At 40.4% G+C, this 7813-nt stretch overlaps 1 pseudogene; it reads left to right on the forward strand.

Moving 5' to 3' along the window:
- The first annotated feature begins 2821 nt into the window (after window positions 1-2821).
- On the forward strand, window positions 2822-3793 carry LOC136837983 (uncharacterized; annotated as a pseudogene).
- The last annotated feature ends 4020 nt before the right edge of the window (window positions 3794-7813 follow it).

Genomic DNA, 7813 nt, shown 5'->3' on the forward strand with positions numbered 1-7813 from the left:
CCCTACTCTATGCCTACCAAAATAAAGCTAAAAATTCCTTAAACATTATAGATTACCTAATAAACATTAATAAAACTATCCTAACTCGAATTACTGACATTGGAAGCTTGAAATTATCTGCATACATCTCAGCTAGCTTTCACGAACGCAATATATTTAATGAAACATCTGATATGCATTATCACTTATATTTAGGCTACTCATTTTTTCAAAAAAAAAAAAAAAAAAAAAAAAAGCGAACCTGACAGGAGACTAGACCATTTGATAGTTCGGAAACTAGCATTTTCCAATTAAAGTGCCGGTGCCTCATTTTCCCCCAAGTACCGAAGGGCCCCAGGTGACTGTGACGCATGCAAAATCAGTAATCGAAACTGGATTGGACCGGATTTTATTTCAGAAACGTGGACTACAGTACATACGCCATCTATTGATTGTCCCAAGCAAAACGGTGTTCAAACAGGAAACTCTTGTGCTTTTGTTAGCGAGGCAAGATAAAAATGGCAGAATAAGTGATTGCAATGACTGTATTCAAAAATAAAGTTTGTATTTAGTTATTTAGGCCGCTTGATGCCTAGAAAAGTAGTGTTTGAAGCCTGATACATAAAAATGTACGAGGGATTTCACGAATTGGGTTCTGGTAATACATACACTGCCCGGGACTGTTAGCCGGCGAAAAGCAAGAATTACCAACAAAATTTTACAATCCCACATATTATTATAGTCTAAATTATGGCAAAACTGAGGGTACATTATAAAGAGAGGGATTTATAGTATTATTCGTAGCTTTAATCTCGGCAAAACCTCACTTAAATTATATTTTTCTTTGGGTTCCTACTTGAATTTTTTTCAAGGGTTTGTGGCTGGCTACAGGGCTACAGGGTGTACCTTCCACAGGGTGTCAGCACTGTGATTCTTTTGGTTTTCTCCTGGCTAAATGAGTCCAGAAACCATCACTGGGTACTTAATATCTCCTTAGATGATGACTTTTATAAAGGAACAAATTTCTATACGTTAACGTATTTCATCTTGAAGATAGTGGTCAGTATATAAGAGATTTTACATAGCTGATATCCTTAAAGAAAGATATTTGTCCTTCAAGCTTCCACAAGGTTATAGAGATTAAATTATCTCCTAGGACTGTAATAAAGTCAGAATACAATCTATATTAATATCATATAAAGAAAAAGTTTAATAAAAAGCTCAGGAAATGCTTAAAACGATAATGATACTGATATGGGTAACAGAATTACCAAGTGAAAATGTACTTTTATTTTTTTTGCAGAGAGAAATTGGATATACTTATGTGCAAATTCGATGAATATTACATCTGATTACGATATATATCATTCCATTTGTATTATTCATATCCCCAGGGTTACTTCGATTTCCTATCGTATCTCGGATTTTAAGGTTGGTATTCTGAGTAAAAATTCTTGACGTATTTCAGCGTCAATTTTCGAATTTCCACGAATTTTAGCAAACTCGAAACATACTTTCAATAAGAAACAATTATTTTTATTGAATATATCTCCAAATTGGCAAAATTGCGATCAAAATATAATTTAAAGGATTCAGGACGTTTGCTTCGATTAGTCCTTGATGTGTCACGAGTGCCAACTTTTTAGACTTTTAAACGAGAGAATTTTCTGCCTTTTTTACATTATTTGCTAATTTTTGGATCGAAAATGACTAAGTATTCCTTACGAAAATAGTTGATCATCTTTCATTCATTGATTCTCGTAAAGAATAGTTCGTCATTGGCCCTTGATTGCATGTTAAAGCCTCTGTTAATGTTTGTAGTCCTGCTTCCTCCCCGAACAAGGGGCAGCCATTGTTTGTTACCGGAACGAACTTCGTCCCTTTACTGAAAACTTTTTACGTTCTTCAAAATGTCCCCTACTTAGGATCAATTTTAGGTATATATAAGACTTCTTACTATAATAATTATCATACATATTGATAAAGGATTTATTCGAGGTCTTGCTAAATGAATATATAATAGTTCGTCTTCAGACAACCAAACTTCATCCAAAGATTGTCATAGCACTCAACAGATGTCTTTAGTGTACAATGTCTTATATTTGGTATTTGGTATTCCTAGCACGTAATACCTTTTATTTAGTATCAATAGCAAGAATAAATCTTCTTTGTATTACTATTAATGCCTTTCGTCATATAATGATATGAATATCTTTATATTTACAATGGTTTTCGTTGGTTCATGAAATTTAAAAGCGAAGCAGACGAGATTACTATAGTTTACCACTTAAAGAATTTTTATGTTCTCTATCCAGGTAGAAAACTTGTCTTTATAGAAAATAGTAATTTAGGATATTTTGGTAACTATAGATATTAGCTCTCTCTCTCTTTCTCTCTCTCTCTCTCTCTCTCTCTTTCTCTCTCTCTCTCTCTCTCTCTCTCTCTCTCTGTTGAGCGGGGCTCGGACGTTTTGTTTGTCAACACCTGCTTTTGAATGCTCTGCAAACTTTCTTGATTATTGAGAGATATTATGAGCTATCGCTACCTAGAATTGAAAGCTGCAGTGAGGCCCAGTGATCAGTGCTGTGACATTAGCGTGGTTTAAAGTTTGAACTTAGATTTTATTTCTGAGTAAAAATCTCATTTGCTGGTCCATACCTCTACGTTCAAAATTTTTTAAATCACAAGCATGCGCAGTGCAGCTGCAGGTGACGCGGTGTATCCAGAGATACCAACTCAGATACAGGCGTTGCCAATACACAGTTGAACATCATTATGGAATTTTCAGGACCCGTAATTTTGCTGATGCTGAAGACGATCTTGCTTAAGTGATGATAATGATATGGTTGAAGATTACCAGAGACAGGAACACTGGCCACCACTTATCCCTACTGAATCTCAGAAATTGGCCCCTGCTGGTGCAGCCCCTACCCTGATGGAACGCACCCCTATCTCCAACAAACGATGTATGGAACATGATTCTGATAGCAGTAATGAACCATCAACTCCTGCTGCTAAAACTACCAAGTGTGATGCCTCATCTCCTCAAAATGAAGCCATAAATCGTTCCCGCCTCGACCAGCCATTCGGTAGAGTGTACAAAACCATGGTCATAAACCCAGATTCTCCCTGCTTTTGCTCCCCGTGCTGAATACTTAAAGCTTCTATTTAGGAGAATCCGGGTTAATGTGAAGTCAGCTGGCTCCCGGAGGCTACTGGGAGATTCAGCCTTGATTGCTACTGAAGTTAAAATGTCTTCAGTCACTTCTCTCGTTTTGTATACATATCAAGACGTCGCCTGGATATTATAGATAGGGTCAAGGGTGGTGAGGTCCTGTCACTGGTGTTAGATGTTCAGGATGCTGTAGACAGGCCCCGTAAGTTCCCTACATATCTCATCACTCGATATCCTGTGGATGTAGACCCTTCATTAGCTAAGGAACTGACGGGGGTATACACTGCACGTCGTTTCATACAGGATGGGAAGCCCATTAATCGTCTTGTTATCACTTGGAGGCACTTAGACCCACCCCCGCCTCAAGTTAACTTATCCTTCCTCCCGTGTCTACCATCACGCGGAACTGGGCGCAGAATGCCGGATGAAAAGCCATCGTGTTTCAAAATGCCGGGGTATTGTCACATCTCACGATACTGCGCTGCCTCTGAAAAGTGTGCGTTTTGTGCTGCTGAGCATGACAGTCGGACCTGCCCTCATCGCCACCCTGTACCACCCACACTGGTTGACACTGCCTCGGCTTCAGCATCAAACTCGCTACCTCTGCCTGCACCGACACCTCGCATTGGAAATGCCTGAGATCAACGTATGGCATGGCTGTGCCAGACGATCACGCACTGCATCGAACCAGCACGTTGCACAACCACTGCCACCGCCATCAATCCCACCACCGTTGCTTGCTTCCTCGCAGTGTCTACACTTCGTCACGCTTGTAGAGGTCCTCAAGTCTCGTGTGACTCCCTTACATCACGCTTTTAGCCATTGAATCCTTCGTTTAGGAGAGAATGGACACTGCATCGATAGTCTGTAGCCTCCTTTACAACCTGACTTCTAAATTTGCTACTAAAACATCATGCTACAGTCACTGTTGAAGCTCAACAGGCTGTTATCACATCAGTCACTTCACTTACCGAGAAACTTGACTCACTTGCTACACGTCTTGAGAGTGTTACTAACCCCCATGGAGGACCTTTACCATGTGATGGGCCACCCATTCATGCCCGCGTCACTACTGCCTCCTCATTTGGTCAACGACCCTTAAAGAAACATGTTCGATAATCAAGTTAAGCTTCATGTCATCTCATGGAATGCCTGTGGCATTACAAACTGGGCAAAACTTTCTGCACTCAAGGGATTTGTACATAGTCACCACCCAGACGTTATTCTAATTCAGGAAGCTTTTGTTGGTAATGCTCAGCCCAGGGAAGAAGCCCCCTCACTCACTGGCTATGTGTCCTACGTCCATTTAGTAAGACATGACTCCTCATTACCTATATACACACTTCTATCCAGTGCATAGATTTCTCCCAAACTCTGTGGATGAAGATACAACATTTAACTATTTGAAATTACTGTTACGGAGGCACCATACGACTATGCAACGATATGCTGCACCAGGCAGGATAAATACAGCCACGCTTCCAGTCCCCACTCTCCGTGGTATGGTTTACATGGGAGATTTTAACGCCCATCATTCAAGCTTGGGAGATCTTGCTGGCACTGTGAACCACAATGGGAATCAACTTCTGCAGTACATTCGTCGAAATCAACTGACCCGCTGGGACACTGGTGGATCTACGTGCACTCACGAGGTGGTACTTTGGATCACATCTTGACATGTGGACTCGTACCTTCCCGAGTCAAGTGTACAACTGTTCCCACACTCTTCTCTGATCACGTTGGTCTCAGCATCCAATATTCCCTTCCCGCTGCACCTACTCCAATATACAGTCGAGCTTACATCGTAATCCCACCTAAGTACACTCCTCACGCATATCTCATATAACTAACTCCTTTCTTCCACAACTTGACCTCCACTGCTCTGAGAAACTTTATTCCTTACTTGTTAGTGCCACACATGATTTCCATACACGATACATCAGAAAGCCACACATTAGGCGTCGTGCTAATGCCATGACACTGATAATAGAATTTCAGGCAGAGAAGAAGGCGATGGATGACGGCTTTGTCTTCATGAGACAACCAAGTCCTGAGACACTGCACCAGTATCAACTTTCAAGAGATGATCTAGTTGCTCTACAACATTATGTACTAACAGATTCTTGGCACAAGTTAACGGACAGCATCAACCATCAAACAAGCGTTGGTGCCATGTGGCACCTCATCAACAGGATTGTGAAAAAGAAACCCCCAAGTGTCCTCCACCACAGCCCAGCTCAGTATGCACAGGACCTCATTAATGAGTGGTCAACACAGTCACGAAGCACCAACCTTCCAGCTCATATACAAGACACTCTCTCCACACATAAAAACCACCGTGCCCTCCGTCTCAGTACTGCCTTACTAAGCACTGATGAAGAGGATGATGTACCCATAACTGAGGAAGAGCTACGACGTGTCTTAGCAAGGAATAAGAAATCAGCTCCTGGTGATGATGGCATCACCTATACAGTCCTTCGCATACTTTTAAAAGTACCTGGCAACCTCTCCTCCAGCCTCCCACAACCTATGCCTCAGCCTGGATATGTACCACAAGCAGATACCATAGTACACAGTGCCTGTCCCCAAGCCCGGCACTGACAAATTCCAGCCTATCTCCCTCACCTCCTGTATCTGCAAAGTATTTGAACGTATTCTCCTCTCACGTCTCATTGCAATGGCAGAAATTTAGATGCCTTCCGTATCCAATCTTTTGCTGGATCCTCTGAAATAAATAAAGATTTTCTGATCCACTTTCATTTTACGATTAAAGAGCTGAATATTTACATATTCTAATCATTATTATACTGAATTTTGAAGAGTATTCCCAGTTATGTTTTTACGTGTTAATATCCGTTTATTTACCTGTTGATATTTTTTTTACTTAATACTGAAGGTAAAAGTAGTCTTCATAGAAATTTCTGAAACTGGGTTTTCGTCTCACCAGCCAATGGGAAATCGTTTATGAAGACGCTTTGCAAAAACCCAAAGATTCCAGCCAATGAAATGAGGCGCTAGAAGCAATGTTTATGGTGTAGGCCTCTAATTGGCCAAACCAATTCCTGTCCTTACTTTGGACGACTCAGTGTAGTTCTAAACGTGAAGATAAGTGGATGTTTTTGTAAACAAATGCTCACGCGATAAAGGAGAGGACTTTGGTAAAGAACAAGGCATTTCAATGTAGTTTTTATTTCTTTCTTAAGGGATATTGTTGATGTTGTAGGCTTTGTAGGGTCGAATCACCACTGGCTAGCTTCTAAATGTCCACTGGTCGCAGAATCTAAACTCTCGTACCTTTTCGAGAAATGTTTGTGGACTGGAAAGTCCTTCTAAGCTGGAAGGCTAGTGTATACTCCTCCAAACGTGTCTTTCCTAATTTCTGTGACAGTTCTAAGGCTCTTGAACGTAATTGTGGTGGGGGTCCATAGCGGAACATTTATCGTTAGTTGTGGCAAGGTGCTGAAGGGGTGAGAGGCCTAATGTGGACGTCTGTTCTCTTGAAACCAACGCAAACGATGTTTGATGGTCCCTGTTTATCTCAAGCAATGTGACAAGGCTCCAACTATCTCGATTTGTTGTGCTCTAAATCCCCAAACTGAAAAGTATGATGAGTGCTTTTTAAAATAATGATTATGGAGAAACAAATCCACAGTTGTGCACGGGTACATATATCTAAAAATAATTCTATACAAGGAGCTTTCGGGAATCTGTTCGATTTCACTTTTCAGTCCGATGCGGTGATGTTATAGAACTAACAGGGCAAAAATACAAAACACAAAACAATTTTTTTTTTTATATAAAACAAGGAACCGGTTGTTAGAAGAAGCAAAAGTAGATATGGCAACAATTACTATCCAATAATAAACTAAAATTCAAGTGAGGGGAATCGTATAGCAAGACCCGAGATAATACGGAACTGAAATATCGCCCTCGATGCCTAAAAAAGAAAAAAATCCTAAAAAATTAGGGTTTATTTATTGTTTTTCTCTCTGGGTGACATTGGTAAGCAACAGCCAACATTATGAATTCGTAACTTAATTCATCAATCATTCCATAATTCACGTAACAATTACTCGAGTATCTCCTAAATAAGCATCGAGAGTCCGCAACATAAAAACTGTTTGAATTAAGGGAACAACCACGATCACAGTAGACGATAGCTTTTAGTGAGACCCAACTTATATTTCTCAAATTATTTAAAGGTATGGCCATTAATTCAGTTTAGAGACAGTTTTTAACTGATTAATTTAAGGCCTTTGTAGTAATGTTATGACGCTTATCAAATATGGCCGTCAAAAGCACAAAAGGACGACATATTCTTTGGAAGCTTCAATTTTAAGTCAATGGCCTCTTTGGTGGGCTTCTTGTTCCATAATGAGCAGGGCTCATCTTCTGAATGATAATAGCAATATATCGTATCTGTTTTTGCCCCAATTCCTTCCAGGATAGGATCTGTGGATGCTAGGTGATGAGAGTGGAAATATCACGTGTACGCAAGCGCGTGCGAGCTCATGTTAAACGCACCCATTTTGCATAACTTAAAATCAGCTGTTTTCAAGTTTGACAGCTCAAAGCCCCTGCCACGCCCACCTGTTATTTCATTAGTCTGTGATTTGATGAGAAATCCGGGATTCTCTCGATGCTGACAAGGATTAGGTT

Source organism: Macrobrachium rosenbergii, unplaced genomic scaffold (genome assembly GCF_040412425.1).
Source record: "Macrobrachium rosenbergii isolate ZJJX-2024 unplaced genomic scaffold, ASM4041242v1 13905, whole genome shotgun sequence".
In the NCBI taxonomy this organism is placed as follows: domain Eukaryota; kingdom Metazoa; phylum Arthropoda; class Malacostraca; order Decapoda; family Palaemonidae; genus Macrobrachium; species Macrobrachium rosenbergii.